At 40.4% G+C, this 17,814-nt stretch overlaps 1 pseudogene; it reads left to right on the top strand.

The window, feature by feature from the left end:
* Positions 1–17,564, top strand: part of LOC114696850 — a 71,862-nt pseudogene extending 54,298 nt beyond the window's left edge.
* Positions 17,565–17,814: the final 250 nt, after the last annotated feature.

The raw sequence follows: 17,814 nt of genomic DNA on the forward strand, positions 1-17,814 counted from the left end.
GATGGATACCCAAGGCTAGCGACAGCAGAAGGAGAAGAATCTGTGGAAAGGCTCATTAATGTGTGCTAAATTCCAATTAGGTGGTAGCAAGACGCTCTGTTCAGCAACTGTGTATTAGCATAACTGCAAGTAGCGAAAATGCACTGTGCATTTAAAGAACTGTGAGATAGGAGTATGAAAGTTTCCACCATAAATAAATAACAAATGCTTGAGACAGTTTAATTAGTACATTTTACACAATATATGAATGTATCCAAACAGTACTTGGTATTCCATTTATATGTGTAGTTTGTGTTTCAACTAAATAAATTTCAACAACTGAAAAAAAATGTTAAAAAGAAGATAGGTCTCTGGAAAGGACAATACTCAACTTCATTTGGAAAAACAGAAAACTCAGCATAGCTAAAAGAATCCTGTACAACAAAGTAACCTCTGGAGGCATCACCATCCCTGATATCAAGCTCTACTATAGAGCTATAGTAGTAAAAATAGCTTGGTATTGGCATAAAAACCGACATGTGGACCAATGGAATAGAATTGAAGACCCTGACATTAACCCACATAGCTAAGAACATCTGATTTTTTTTCCAAAGAAGTCAAAACTGTACAATGAAAAAAAGAAAGCATCTTCAACAAATGGTGCTGGTATAACAGGATGTCAACATGTAGAAGATTTCAAATAGATCCATATCTATCACCATGCACAAAACTCAAGTCCAAGTGGATGAAATACCTCAACATAAACCCAGTTACTCTGAACCTGATAGAAGAGAAAGTAGGATATAGTCTTAAACGCATTATTACAGGAGACCACTTCCTAAATATAATACCAGTAGCACAGATACTGAGAACAACAATTAATAAATGGGTCCTCCTAAAACTGAGAAGCTTTTGTAAGGCAAAGGACACAGTAAATAAGACAAAATGACAGCCTACAGAATGGGAAAAGATTTTCCCCAACCCCACATCTGACAGAGGGCTGATCTCCAAAATATATAAAGAACTCAGGAAATTAGACATCAAAGTAACAAACAATCCAATTAAAAAAATGAGCTATAGAGCTAAACAGAGAGTTCTCAAAGGAAGAATTTCAAATGACTGAAAGACATTTAAGGAATTGCTCAGCATCCTTAATCATCAGGGAGATGCAAATCAAAATGACTCTGAGATACCATCGTACACCTGTCAGACTGGCTAAGATCAAAAGCACTGCAGACAGCTTATGTGGGAGAGGATGTGGAGCAAGGGGAACACTCCTCCACTGTTGGTGGGAGTACAAAATGGTACAGCCACTTTGGAAATCAGTATGGCAGTTTCTCAGAAAATTAGGAATCAATCTTCCTCAAAACCCAGCTATACCACTCTTGGGCATATACCCAAGGAATGCTCAATCATACCATAAGGACACATGCTCAACTATGTTCATAGGAGCACTATTTGAAATAGCCAGACCCTGGAAACAACCTAGATGCCTCTCAACTGAAGAATGGATTAAGAAAATGTGGTACATATACACAATGGAGTACTACTCAGCAGAGAAAAACAATGACGTTATGAAATTTGCAGGCAAATGGATGGAATTAGAAATTTTCATCCTGAGTGAGGTAACCGAGACTCAGAAGGACAAACATGGTATGACTCCTTTTTAAGTAGATACTAGATGTAAAGCAAAGGATAACCAGACTGCAACCCACAACTCCAGAGAAGCTAATTAATAAAAAATACCCAAAGAGGGATACATGGATCACCCTGGGAAGGGGAAATAGATGAGATCTCCATGAGTAAACTGGAGATGAGGGTGGGCAATGGAGGGTAGGGGATAGGGGATAAGAACATAAGGGAACAGGATGGTTGAGCTGGAACAGGGATGGAGAGGGAAAGCAATGAAAGGGATTCCATGATAGAGGGAGATTGTAGCTGGAGTTTTGTCCAGTTCTGCCCAGCACCACGAACCCTGCAACCACTTATAAAATAATCACTCAGAAACTTATATTAATTAAACTGCTTGGCCATTAGCTCAGGCCTATCACTGACTAGCTCTTACACTTAACTCAGCCCATTTCTGTTCATCTATATGTTGCCACGTGTTCTGTGGCTTTACCTGTGTGCCATTACATGCTGCTCCCTGGATGGCAGACTGGTGTCTCCCTGCTGCGGGACTGCCAGGGATTGGCAGAAGCTGGGGAGAAACTCTCCAGCTACAGGAGATATCATGGGAATAGAGAGAAACCCAGGGCTAGGGAAACTGTCAGGAATCTTCAAGGATGACCCCAGCTTGGGCTACTAGAAATAGTGGAGAGGTGCCCAAACTGAACTGGCTTCTCCCAGTGATCGGACTGGTGATACCCTAACTGTCATCACAGAGCATTTCTCCAGTAACTGATGGAAGCAGATGCAGAGATTCATGGCCAAACATCAGGCCAAGCTCCAAGAGTCCGGTAGGAGAGGAGAGAGAGAGAGGAGGGATTCTATGAGCAAGTGCATCAGAATCATGACGGGGAAACATGCAGAGATGACCAAACAAAACTAGTGGGAAATCATGAAGTTGGATCAATGGCTGTGGAGCCTACATGGAACTGGATTAGGCCCTCTGCATGGTCAGACAGTTGTGTAGCTTGATCTGCTTGGGGAGTCCCCTGGCGGTAGGATCAGAATCCATCTCTGGTGCATGAGCAGGCTTTTTAGAGCCCACTACCTATAATGGAACGCCATGTGCAGCCTTGAGGCAGGGGGAAGTGCTTGGACTTGCATGGACTTGCATGTGCCTCCCCATGAGAGGCCTTGCCTTCTTGTGGGTGGGAGTGGGAGAGTGGGTTGGGAGGGGGAGGCTGGGAAGCAGGAGGAGGGAAGAGGGGGAATCTTTGATTGGTGTGTAAAATTAATGAAACTTTTTTCTTAAAGAAAAGGAAAAGAAGAAGATAGGCCTCATGTTAAGTATAGAAACATTTAAAAATTATTTAATCAATGTGATAATTCTGAACTAGAATAATGAATTTATATATTCATTATATATTATATATACGTATATGTATATTGTTTTTTTTTTCCGGAATGCAAAAGCAAGGTTTAATTCTGGATATCCAAAAGCAATACAAGCCTAGGCAGGGACTTCGTCCAATACATCCAACGCAGTGGAGGCTGGAGGAAGCGCCCACCTGTCTGCAAGCTCAGTTTTTAAAGGGAAAAGTCACAAGGTTACATCATTTAGGGGTGCTAGTACAGGTACAATTCTGATTGGCTCGCTTCTAGGGACTTCTAGAAATTACTTCTAAGGGAGTGGTTGCCCGCCACCATTTCTCATTGGCTGCCCTCAGGTGGGGGCATTTCTGTGGTCAGTTACCCTGGAAACCAGGGAGAGGACATTCCATAGTCTGGCAGGCATTACCTCGTGACTATCTTGTGGCTCTGTACTTTTACACTTCCTGGTTTCTGGAATCTGAACTGACTGGTCTCAGTAACTTCTGGCCTGTTCCAGTAACTTATGGCCTGTAGCTAAAAGGAGCAGTCTTAGGCCTTTAGTTTTGGGGTGAGAGCATTTTGGTCTTATTTTGGTTCCACATTCCCCCCTTCTCATGTGCCTAATGGAACCCAATCATGGGTTTTGGACAGTTAGATCATAAGTATCTCTCTCTAATAATGGCCATGTATAGTTAGCCATCTTGTCTCTATGCCAGGGAGTTTTCTTTTGACCCAGCATTTCAGCCTTTTCTGAACAGGGAATATGGGTGATGTATTCTCTTCTGGAACTGCTTCGAGCTGGCATTGGGGCGCCGATGTCAGGGGGCCCCAAAAGGCTGAAAAGCTAGTCAAAGACTGGGCAAGGGGGCATTTGTCAGAAGCATGTAGCTGCCTGACCCCATAGGGACAGGGAAGAACCATGTTAGCTGGGCTGGTCCACGTCAGCTTTTAGCAAGTCTGGAGCTCACAGTCGTCTGGAGCAGTGGAGTCAGCAACTGAAACCTGGAGGTGACTGCCAGCCAAATGGAAATCTGTTGAGACAAATTTAAACTAGGAACAGAAGTTAAAATTTATGAACTTATTTGGAACCCTTAGGTCCATACCCTTAGTAATGGGAAAATCAGTAGTCCCAAGACCAGGAGAGAGGAAAAATACCATCTTTAGGAATACTTATCTGGGGTCCTTTTGACCTCTGCGAAGTGGGTCTAGGTTTTTATGACTCTTTTGATCCTTTGAGGCCTACTTACAAAATGACATAAAAGTTTTAGATACATTAGTACTGAAATCCATATTGTAGACAAAGCAGGTAATGGGTATCTTGTAAAACAGCAGAAGTGGACTCATACCTTTGAGTCCCAACAAGTTACATTTAAATATGACATCTAAAACAAATCCAAAATATTGAGCTTGTGACTGAATAGTAAGTAGTCATTGCTCTACCAGCTCATCAGGACTCCTAAATGTTAAGCTCTGAACCATAGAACAGGAGAGTAATCTGAAACTTATCTCATTTTGTACTCATATCTGAACCTTTATGACTTACTTAAATTTTTATATCTTAGAACATTTTCCTAAAAGTGAGCTAACAAGCTAGCTATGGCCTTGCAGAAGGATCTGGTTGATGCTGCCATGCTGACAAAGTTAGAGCTAGCCCAGCCATCAGTACTATCAGAGATCTGAGAATGATAAACTATATCTGAGTGCAGACCAAGAAGCTTCCAATCCTATAAATTACAGGGACCAATCCCTACCCAGGTCTCCACAGCGTTGGAGGCACCAGTCAGAACAGCATCAATCTTCTTCCGCCATCAGGTCCATAAGGCAGAGAATTTTTCCTGTGGAATAGGCACATGGAAGACTGACCTTGATCAGGCAAAAGGGTGCAATCCATTCCAGTGTCCTACTGCTTGTCCACAGTCTGGGCTGGGTCCTGGCGGCAGGCGTTGCATTGGGGCATCTTGCCCTGTGGTCAGCGTTGTCATAATCCAGGCAGAGACGTTGTGGTGCCTCTTACGTAATCTTCTTTGAAGACCTTGGGTCACTGCTAGGATCTGGAAGCCTGTCTGATATAGTAAGCTTTTAGATCAACATTTAAATGCCATATTCTTCAGATCTCTGAAGTATGAGGGCCGTCTAGGTATATCTGAATAGACAAACTTTGTTTCTAATTACTTGTTTCAAACTCAACCCTAAAAACATATGCAAGGGACTGAGTAAATGAGTAAACTTATCCCTGTAATACTTACCCTGACTACAATTAAAAAACTTGATTACTTATGACTGATTATTTATGTTCTCTAACAGCCTACAATAAGTAGCCTAAAAACAATGTTTTTAAGTTGAAGCTCTTCTAGCATCAAATACAGGTTCAGTAAAGAAACCAAAACAAAATATCATTATACAACATTCTTAAGCCTGAACGTACCTTGGGTAAGAAGAAACATTTTTTAAGCCATTGGTTTTTAACTATAAAAACTGTTCTTAAAAGACTGAGATCTCTCAAATGTCTTCCACCACTGCAACTAGACTCTTTTTGGAACTCTAGTCCTGCCATACATTTGCAAATCTCAGCTGTTTCCTACGATTCCTTTATGTTGCAAAGTTTGGCTGCCAGAGCAAGGTATATTCCTGTATATAAAAGCATTGATGTGCAGCTTTAATATTAATCAAATGCCTTATTTATTAAACATATGTTGCCATCTATTTAAATTCTCTAGAAACTTGCTGTTGAACACTTGGTAAAGACATAAGTATTAGGTGTTAACCCGAGTAGATCTTTATAACCTTAGTAAAAAATGGCTGCCAGCCACATGGCTGCCCATGAGGTCACCAGCCAAAATGGAGGAAGCCACGTGGTTGCTGTTTAAAGCTCATTTTTTTAAACAATAATTACTTTCACACATACACACAGTTGGATCCAAGTTACACACATACATACATACAGTTAAAGCTTGCTTTCATTTTCAAGTCACATACCTGTATACATACACACATAAGCAGTTTGCAGAATCATTAGCCATTCTTAAGATGAAAACCAACCGGAATCAACTTTTAAATTCAGTATTTGCAGGTATAAGAAACCATAACAAATCACATCCCCTCTGACCTTCTACGACCTTCCATGTACCCTCAGTCCGTTCCTTTCATCCCTCAGATATTTACTCCAAATTCCGCTTTTTCTTTTCCTTTAAAACAGAAACTCTTACCAAAGTCTTTCTTGTGATTTCCCTCAGTACTCTAGAATATATTGTAAAGTTACAAATATTTTAAACAAGAACAGAAATACATGCATACACCATAACCAGAATAACTCTCAATTTGCATCAGCACTGTACCGCAGACAAGAAACTGTTGGTGACATTCCATTCTTGGAGCCAGACCTTGATCAGGTTTTAGCCCCAGGGCAGGTCTTGGGAGCCCCACCCAACAGCATGGAAGAGGAGGATGGGGAAAGAGGGGGAAAGCATGCACCATGGAGACAAAAGATTGCTGTTAACCTCAGACCCTCAAGTACACGAGAACGGCAGACTGAAAGTGACTCCATGCCCTGGCTGGGCCCACAGACCTGTAGGCCACTCCTCAGCTGTGACCCTGGAGGGGCAGTTAGTTCTCCACCAGCCCCCACACTGAGCTCCTTGAGGCTCCTGCTGGCTCCCGCCAGCTCTGCCCCATGTCCACACAGGAGCCCAGCCAGAACCTGCCGGCCATATCTGGGCCCCACAGTGCTCACAGCCCACTCTAGCACAAAGCCATGCCTAGTTCTCACGCAACCAAGCCTCCGCTCCACAGCTTTTTGAGCGAGCTGGGGCCCTGAACCTGCTGCATCTAGGCCCCGTGATGCTCACGGGCCGCCTAGCCCTCTCAGCGGCGCCCTGGGTCCCCGAAGTAGCAGCTGTGCAGCCACTGCCTGCACTCATTGCAAGCTTTCTGCTGCCTGCTGCCTGTGCTCTGGTCAGAGAGAGCAAGGAAGCAATGTTAGGTTAGTCTGTGCCAGTTCAACCACCAAAGGGATCTCCATCCCTTCGGCTGGCAATCCGGCCCACAAGTCCCAATGCATACACAAGCTCAGGCATAAAACACTCACACATGTGGCCACAGTTCTCACACATTTATACATTTATGAAGGTATAACAAATAACACTGACGAACAAGATAGGCAGACAAAAAGGAAGAATAAGGGCCCTACAGATGGTCCAGGCAGACGAGAGTCCGGAGAGGGAGCCTCGATAATGCCAAAGACCTACAGATGGGACAGGGACAATTCAACAGAGTCTCCCGATCCCCAGATGGATCCAAACAGACGGACCCCTCACGGGCATCTCCCGATCCCCAGACGGATCCAAACAGACGGACCCCTCACGGGCATCCTAACAGACGGACCCCTCTCGGGCGTCCTATGACGGGGGGACCTGTGAGGACCCCCGCGTCCTGATGAGGGGTTGGAACGTCTTCCAACTCCTCCAGCGTCACCTTACAGGCGCGTCCGCCAAGGTGAGCCTGTCAGATTCAACTGCCGGCTTTGGATAAGAAAATGAAAAGGAAAGCAAAGACAAGAAAATGGAGCGCTCTTACCGATCGGTGCAGACGGACCTCCGGAGCTCTTAGGGGTCCCGGCGGGGGGTCTCTGGGGATCCCGGATGGGCCCCCAAATGTTGTGCCCAGATCGTGACCCCCAGAGAGACCACCAAAGACGAGCATGCCGGAATGCAAAAGCAAGGTTTAATTCTGGATATCCAAAAGCAATACAAGCCTAGGCAGGGACTTCGTCCAATACATCCAACGCAGTGGAGGCTGGAGGAAGCTGTATATGTATATTGTAAACACAAGGACCTGAGTTTGATCCACAGAACCCATGTGAAAACCCAAGGAATGCTGCTACACATCTGCAATCCCAGCATTGGGTAGGCAGATCCCCTGGGTCTACTTGTCAGCAACTAATGTATTACTAGGCTTCTCTTATCTCTCTTCTCTATCTCTCTGTCTCTCTCTCTGCCTTTCTCTCTCTCTCTCTGACTCTCTCTTTCCATCTATCTATCCATCCATCTATCTATCTATCTATCTATCTATCTATCTATCTATCTATCTATCTATCTCTCATTCTGTGTTGGTGAGAACTGTTAAAACAGCGGCAGACCAGGAAGTCTGTAATAAAAAAATCGCCACTGTTTTACCATTTGCAAAGCTTTAAAACATGTACAATTTTCCATTAGAGTCAATCAACTGCCACACCCTTTTCTAATGACTACAACTGTATATAGTTTGAAATAGATTAAAATTTTGGTATTTTACAAACTTTCACAGTGAATATTATGATAGATTTGAACTAAAGTAAAATGCACATCACCTTAAATTTCATGGGAGCGGTGTTGCTGATAGAAATTGTCTAATGTTGCTCTGATGGTGTGGGTTGTGAAGTCAGAGGTAAAATAGCCAACAGAAGGTGTCTTGGTAGTGTAAATTTTACAGCGGAAATATAAAGGGAGGAGAAACAGTGAATAGCAAAAGGGAGTAGAGAGGTAAGAGAAGTAAGAAGCAGCCACTGCTAAGTCCTGTGGGTTATAAAGAGATGCCGGAGTCCTTTGTGGGGACAAGGGGGCCTTGCAAAGTGTGGAGTGCAAAGTCCCTTCTGTTCATCACATTTACCTTATTGTTGCGAAGCCAGCCTGCCTCTCAGTCAGTCCACAAGTGCCTGGTTATTCTTCTGAAAAGAAAAAGAAAACCACAGTTGTTATTGAAAGTGGAAAGCCAAGGGAACATACTTGAAAATATATTTGATTTTTTTCACTTAGTTAAAAATTTTGAAACTTACATTTCAGCAGCAACAGTAAGAGGAGTTCTGACTGAGTCAGTAACAGAATCAGGAAGATGTTGGGTTGAAGGACATAACCAGTAGGCTTTGCAGAGTGTGAAGGAGCAAGAACTCAGCCATGTGATGAAACAAGACTAGCAGTTCAATATTCCATCCAGTGACCTACTCTGTAAGGGACCGGAAAATCAATTGTTTAATCAGAAAACTTAATTACATTTAAGTCAATTTCTCATCCAAAAGCTTCAGTGAGTATAGATTCTAAAATGATGGCTGTATTCTTATGTCCTACCAGTCTATAAAACGAGATGGTACATTGAGGATTTTATAATAAATTAGACTAGTGCACATGAATTATTACATTTGTACATAGATCAGGATATGGAACTGTAGATGGACATACAGATTCCTTTACAATTAATAAAACTTCAAAATTCTTATTATTCATACTTTACAGACCAGCCTCTCTACATACATTTGTGAAATTAAATGGTTTCTGGTGCATTAGCTTCTGTTTTGATTTATGTAAATATATGTGAAGTAACACACTTGGGTCTCTAGGATCAAGTGGCTATAGTGTTTCAGTGTCACGATAGTAATTCTTGTGGAGTGTACTTTTGTAAGATTGTTTTTAACATGATGTCAGCATCATACATACATATGCAAACTTCACCTATCATTCATTTACATGTTTTTATTTCACTCCTCTTAATTTATAGACCTCAAATGATGCCTTTCTAGATTTTTAACTCTTCAATTTCAAATAACATATCACTTGCTTGGATTTAAAGTTATAATGATGCAGTCGTCTTTAAGAATTTTTCTCTAACTACTACTTATCCTGTAATTGTAAGCCTGCATTCTATATGGGAAAGTTGTGTCTAGTTTCTGAACACATATGAGAAGTACATTTCATATTTCTAACACTTTGTTATTAAAAAAGACATATAGAGATGGGATGGATGATGCATTGAATATTTAACCATAAATATTATTTGTAAAATGCTAAAGTACATTTGACAATTTATCATCACTAGGATGCTACATGTTTTTTTATACATTTTAATTGACTGAAAGAGGAAGAAGAGTGAAATTGGAAGTGTCCATTATTCTCCCACTGCTTTTGAAGCACAAGCCCTGCTGATGCTGATGCAAAGTATCATGATGTTTACATAACTTACTAGAAGCTTTAATCCAAACCAACTAGAGCTAGTAGAAATTAATCAAAGTTCATTTTTAATAAACATCAGCTACCTCTGGATTATAGATTTGTACTTCACTTTTCCATTCCCCTAGGGGGCAAAGTACAGGCTGATTGTAGTCTTTTTTCTAATTTCTAGTACACTGATAATCACAGTTGTCAACATTCATTAATTTATTCAACAATGTATTGAGCTCTAACTATGTACACAGAAGCATTTTTAAGAACCAAGAATGTTTGCACAAGATAAACTTATCTCTTGGAGATTATTATGTAGTGTGGAAGAAAAGCAGGAAATATGCAAATAGATAATGAGTGCTAAGGTGATGAGAGTATTCCTTGCTCTAATGGAGCATCATTCTGGGTACAGGAAGAAATGATTATGAAGCTGGACTGGAGAGAAGGCTGTGGAAGTGGGTAGACAGTCTGCTATAGCTGGCCAGTCCCTGGTTAAGTCATGTGCTGCCATATGGAAAGCAATTTTAAGTTTATTCTACTCCAGTGGGAAACCACTGGAGGCCTAGAATGTTGAGAAAATAAATATTTATGTATTCATTTGGACTCTCACATCTAAGAGGTGATCTGCTAAAAAAAAAAAGAATCCTAATTATAATGTCAAATTATATCATTCCAACATGTGAAAAGAAAGATCCCATCTAAGTTACATTTTAAAAATTCTCTCACATTTTTTGTCCATATAGTCATCTACTGGAATATGATATACCTATATACAGTATTTTACATGGTATATCATCTATTTTGGTGACATTCATGCCAGGGTTCCATTTATTATCCTCTCTCATTGCTTCTAGCTGCTGATACCTTTTCTGATATGTCATCCATCGACTTTCACGTGTGTTTTTTTAAACTCAATTTAATAAGGGATGCTGGCATGACCATATATATGAGGTTACTTACTAGATCACAGAAACTTACCAGTCACTACAACTCTGAAAATAAATGACTGTTCTCCCCCAGAAGCCATTAACTGCTAATAGTTCCTTAGCTAGTGTGGAACTTCACAAGCTTGCCCCCTGCCCTTTGGATGGAAGGGCAAGAGTTAAGAAACCCTTGGACCACTTAGTCCAAGTTTGCATTAGCAGTCTGATGGCGATAAAACTGACCCTAGACTGGGGAAAAGGGAAAGGGAGGTAAGGGGATGGGATGTGGGAGAAGGAGGAGAAGAAAGGAAGGTTGGGTATAGGAACTAACATCATTTGATAGGAGCAGGCAATGTTGGTATGCTATTGATTATCAGGTGATTATATATGAGAACAATGTTGGGTACATTTTGAAAGCCTAGAAGCATGGATTTTGAATGTTCTCAGCATAAAAATGTAATCAACATTTGAGTGGGTGGATAGGCTTAACTGACTTAAACATTACACAATATACATATATCAAAAACTCACACGACACCATTAGTATGTACTATATGTTTTATATATCTGTTAATTATGAAGTCAAAATAGTTTTTAAAAGTGGATAGAAGGCTGTGAGATGACTCAGTGGTTAACAGTGTATACTACTCTTATAGTTTGAGTCCCAGTACTCATGTGAGATGGCTCAAAAATACTGGTAAGTCAAGCTCCCCGGGATCTGACATTCTTGTCTTGACTCTGTGGGCACATCAGCTTGGAAGTGTGTGTGGCTCCACCAAGAAGAGCTGCACCGAGGCTCAGAGCCCAGGAAAGTCCAATGTAAGGGGACCATTTGCTTTGAATGTGAGCTTAAGGAGTGACCAGAAAACTCAATAATCAAGATATGATATTTTCTCCAGTATTTTAAAGCTAAAAATTAATACAGAAAACCACTAGCGAGCATTTTTAGAACGTTAAGTGAACATTAGGTCAGTAACAGTGTTAAATATACTGGCAGCAAAGCAAAGGGAGAACTGTCTACAACCGATATTTAAAATGATTATACTGAAAATATAAATATTTACTTGATATTTTAATGTGCTAAATACCAAACAGTTATGTACACAAATGCACACCTGTGCCCACCGAGAACTCACAAGTGAACAATATACCCCACTTGTCAGTTTCTAACTCGGTACCAGGCCATGTATACTTGACTTGTACATCCAGACTGTAAGAGCACACCTCCATCTTCGCAGATGAGATGGTTGAGGTGAGATGGACCAGCAGCATTTCACACTTGTTCAGCAGCAGAAGTGACACAGGCAGATACGTGTGAGAATCTCTGTACCGCCATCTCCCAGGGGCCTTTGATATGATTTTCATTCATCTCCAAGAAATGAAATTGAACCCAAATAGCAATCAAAGTCTTTTATATATATTTGGCATCTATAGATGGGAATTGGGAAGTACTTTTTTAATCACTGAATCCTATCATTTAAATATGAAAAGAAAATTATCTGTCATGTACATTTTTCAAAGATATTTAATAATATGCCAGAAAAAAACCTAATCTTGTAAAAATAAATATGCTAATTATATGTAAACTCCGAGTGCCCAATAATCATCAGCATAAAGCAGGGGAGAACCTAGTGCAGTGTGTGATAAACGATATAATTTTAATAAAATAAAAGCAGAAAATTTAATGACTTTCATAGTTATGAGAAATATCAAGTAAAATCATTAAAGAATATTCTTGAAGAGTAACTAAACTCACACCTCACAATAGTAGACTGGCATTTAATAGAGGGATATGGAGAAGAACAGGATGCTGAGATGAAGCCACACACACATAGCCAAGAAGAATGGACAGCTGAATTAAAAAAAAAAATCGACAATTTCCAGAATTTAAAATCCTGAATCATGACAGGACACTAGTGGAATTCAAGTGTTTCTGGTACATGGATTGCTCTCACCCAATGTGAGGTTGAACTGTTGACCTTGTGTACATCCTACTTCACAAATGAGTCTGTCAGATACGCTAAGCCCATAGGCTGAAGATGATGTCCCAACACTGCGGAGAAACCTCAGGTGACTGTCCAGGCAGCTGGCTTGTTCTGTCAACTCACAATTTTTTTCAAAGTTGCTTGCATGCACTTCCTGTCTTTGTTTTTTTAGGTAATATTATTTACTTCTTGGGTCTCTGAAGGAGTTGAAAATTAGTTAGTTATAGCTGAAGATTGATTAGGATAGAAAGTGAATTAGGTACATTTTGGACTTACCAAAATAGGATAGATAATGGAATTATTTTCTCTGAATTTGTCAAATACAAATGGACTAGACATTGTTTAGGTATTTATTACTTGTATATATTGTATATAGTTATTGTAATTTGGTATATAGTTTTTCTTATGTTAGTTATATGTATTGCTTATTGCCTTTAACTCATTGAAAAGTTAAATATTACAATATTTTAATCCTGATATGTTATCAGAAAGAGTCCTGCTTATTCACCTATACTTTGTATACTTTAGAATTTTCTTTCTTTCATTTTGATAAAAAATTCATATGCCCCACATTTGATGCATTTTTCTACTTACTTTGCTCAGAATGAAGGCAAAACTTTCCCAGTATTTCCTCAACTTGATGGTTGCAGCAGGATTTTGCCTGCTACCAGGGATTGAACCTACAACTGTAAGCATGCTGTGGAAGCACTAACTACTGAGCTACACTCTCTCTGGTAACTGCAGTCAAATCATATAAGAGAGTTAGAGACTAAGAGTTAGTAGTAGACTGTGGGTACAGTGCACCCTGAACTACAGAATAACTTGGGTAGCAACTACAGAAGATCTCAGAAACTATGCAAGAAATCAATGGGGATGATATCACTAACGTGTTGGAAACGGATATGTCTTCTGAATCAGGAATTCTATGGTTAGGGGAAGTGTAATTAAAATGAAATGTGCCAGTCAAGACAGAAGCCAAGAATAACTCCACAACAAACTTTAAACTATGCTTTTTAGGAAGAAGCAATGATACCAGGCAGAAATGGAGCATGAACAAGAGAATAGAAGCCTTTGGAAAATGATGAAAATGAGAATGACCACAACATATATTTTTACTATATGAAGTTTCTCCAAAGCAATATATTTTACATTTATATTCAAATGCATTTGTAGCCTATATGAAGGTAAACTATATTAAAAACACTAGCATAAGAGACAAGAGGTAGCATTGGGTATGTTGCCCTAGGAGAGTAAGTAAAGTTCCCACTCTCTGCCTGAAGTGTTGTTGAAGCATTCAGTGCTTGATTCTAGGCTTGATGACATTGATTAAGTCAGAATTTTAAGAAAGAGTCAAAGGAACAGAGAAATTGGACATTATAAATGCCAGTAAGTGTACACTCCTTGACGTATTTTTCTTTTACCACTAACGTACGATCACTTATTGTGAACAAACCCACAGTTACGCTAATAGCAAGTATTGTGTGTTGGATTCAAAGATTATTTTCCAAAAATGATGGTAAATAATTTTTGAAAAAATAATTCAAATTTAGGTCTATGGTGGAAGTTTAAATGATTTTTTTTTTGTTACTTCTCCGGCCTCTGGGCTCAATTTACAACTTTTGGGGGTAGAAACAATATAATGCAGTTTTATCAGGGCTGCAGTCTTTATTTACAAAACATAATGAAAATAATCTCCAAACAAAGCATGCTCAATTTAATAAGAGAAATGATGTCACAAGAGAAAAAGAGAGTTCAAGAGAAGAAATGAGCATTTGAAAATAGCATAAAGAACAATGATGATAAATCCTAAATGACATTAAAATGATTTGTCAATTCAACCAGCTTAAGATACAAGTTGACAAGTTTTGGGCTAAGTTGACAAAAGTTGCGTGATCCGTCAGTCAGGTCTGCCCATCCATCTATAACAGAAAGAACCCATGCTGTGCGGGCCATAGCCTGAGGCAAATGGAATAATTCGACCCACTGACTTGCCTGTATTTAAAATGATGATACTTTTTCATTACGGATTGTGGATTTTCTCAGCTTGTTTTTACTTTTCATTAACATTGCAGTATACATTGTTTGGATACAGAGCATTGTCCTAACCTTCATGTATTATGTGTGTTGTACCTCAGTCTTAGCCTAGCTCTACCCACAAAGGATCATTCCCACAATGTTTCTCGCTGAAAGCTTTGTTCTTTGTGTTGTTAGAATTGCAAAACCCAAAATGAAGTCAGCACGTGAAAAATGAGAATCCAAATCACTCCTATTTTATATTCAGTTAAGAATATGAGCCTTCACATCCTAAAACAAGGATGCATTCAAAGTAATTCAGGTAGGAGCTTTTGTTTTATTATGAAGAAACAGCATTTCTTCCCATGAATGAAACAAGGAACCAAGAACAGTGAACAGCTAAGGGTTGTGCATTACTTGTGGAGAACAGAACACAGAGACTGTTGGTTACAAATCAAACAGGGTTTTGCATTCTCCTCTTCCTATTGATAATGCAGTGGAGAAAGAAGATGTGGATTTCCAAGCTGGCAGAGTTTGCTATGGTCTGCGTTGTCCTAAAGTCACTGTGAAGAGCAAAGGAGGAGACGCAGGCCTGAGTCAAATGAATATATGGCGAGAAAACTAGCCATACTTGGGGAGAAAAGACTCTCAGGCTTTTAACTGGGTCTGTGCTGTAAAATGAGTCTTGTCCTGTTCTACAGTGGGTGGCAAGGATGCCTTGCTGTCTTCTTTCATGAAGAGTCTGATTCATCTTTATATCATTCACTGATAAGTAGAACTTTAAATTTCATTTTTGAGATTATAATATAGTTACAATATTTATCCAAGCATACTCATTCCCCTCCCTACTTTCTTTCAAATTCACCACCTCCTTTTTTTACTATTATTACATTATATATATATGTACATATATGTATATATATACACATATTCCTAAATATAACCTGCTCATTCTATATAATCTTACTTGTATGATCATACCATTTGGCTGGCTGTTTGGCACTGGACAAACAATTGGTGTGCTCTATGGGGAAGACCACCTTTCCCATTCCCAGCTTTCCTTAATTGCCTATAATTCTTTATGCTAGGAATGAGGCCTCATGGGCTTTTTCTTGTCCACTCTGGTGCGCTCATTGGTGTTGTCCTTGTTTGGCTTATATTTGGGAGACTTTACATTTGTAGCTTCTGACATTGCTCGGAGACAATGTCATGATACACTCCCCAATCCTCTGGCACTTAGACTCTGTGTTCCCTGATGCTTAGGTGTGGGAGTGTTTGGGAGTAGAAATCATTGGGACTGGGTTCAACAACTCTGCACTTTGCTTGGTTGTGATTTTCTGTAGTGGTCTCTGTCTGTTGCAAAGAGGGGTTCCTTAATGAGGGGTGAAGACTACACTTATCTGTGGGTATAAGGACAGATGTTGATAGATTTCTATTAGAGATTTTATTGGTTTAGTAAATCAGTGTTTGCAGAACCTCTTCCAATAACAATGACTTAATTAGCATTGGGTACTTACCTAGGTTTCTGGTACCAGGCATGGTTTCCCACATATTGAGTAGGCCTTACATCTGATTAGAGCGCTGTTGATTAGTGGCACTGTATATCCACTACTAGTTTACGCTTAAGGATACTCTGCCAGGCTGGTCTTTGATGCGGAAAGCAGATTTTTTTTTTACTAATTACTGAGTACAAATTAGTTACTAAGGTAGTTTCTTCTAACCTATTCTAAATTCAGAAGTATATTTAATTTAAAATGTCTACAGAATAATGTGGTTTAAAAATATTCTAACTAGTCCCAAGTAAGTGTACAACTAGCCTAGAACATTATGAGGAGATCATTCTTTATTAGCTTGAGTTAGGATGTTTGACTACATGAAAGAAGTCATTCACCTTATCTCTAGTGTGTGACGTGTTCAAGTGTACAAATTTGGGGTTGCTCTGTTGTTTTCATTTTGGAAGAAACGAGGTGGGAGCACTTATTTCAGTAGAGGTTCACTTGCCTAAGTAAATAAAGAGAAGTCAACGCTATTGAAAGCAAGGGAAAGCCAACTTCAAATTCTAGGAAAAAGTACTTGACAGTGTGAGGAAGTTCTTAGCTTAAAGAACTTTGGGAACCACAGGGGCAAACATGGCAGCTCAGTGTGGTGCCGCCTGAGGGCACAGACCTTCTCCTCACCTGTGTGCACAGCTACGAAACAGAACAGTAGTCAGAACCTGGAAGAGAATTTGGGTCATTGTTAGCCAAAGACTGATCCATCCTCTGCAGATGAAACCCATCGGGAAGAAAGGGTGAAGCTGGAGGAGCAGCTGAGGGAGACCATGGAAAAATACAATCGAGCTTTGGAGCTAACGAGACTCTAAAGCAAGCTGGTGGAGGAGACCAAGTTGCATGGCATCCGGAGCTTCTTCCAGGACTTGCTGGAGGTTGCCAACATCCTGGAGAAGGCAACTCAAGAGTGTTCCAAAAGAGATCGGCAACAACAACCCTCATTTGAAGATCATAGAGGACTCGGGATGACTGAAATCCAGATTCAGAAAGTGCTCACAAAACATGGCCTGCTCAGGCTCGACCCATGGGGCCTTATGAACACAGGCCTTGTTCCACTTCCCTGTGGTGGGGGAAAAGCCTAGCACTGTGGCACTACTAAGTAAGGTGGGCTCCAAGCTGTATGGGTGCATCCTGTGGCCAGCTCTGGTAGGGGTGCTGACGGAAACTTAGTTGCCTCCCCTGGGGCTCTGGATTTTGTAAGATCACTTCCGAGAACTTGAAAGGCAGGCCTGTAATTTCTCATCTGCGAACACATATGACCCTTGCCTGGCCTCGTTGGAAATCTTAAGGAAGCTAAGCAGAACGTGAAGCTGCTTGCATACTGTGTTGGCGGCTCTGGGAGCCTGGTCACTGAGTTTAGTGACACCTACTTCAGGAGAGGCTCAGCGGAGACTCAGGAACAGTGGGACTAACACTGTAT

Source organism: Peromyscus leucopus, chromosome 8a, assembly GCF_004664715.2.
Source record: "Peromyscus leucopus breed LL Stock chromosome 8a, UCI_PerLeu_2.1, whole genome shotgun sequence".
Taxonomy (NCBI): domain Eukaryota; kingdom Metazoa; phylum Chordata; class Mammalia; order Rodentia; family Cricetidae; genus Peromyscus; species Peromyscus leucopus.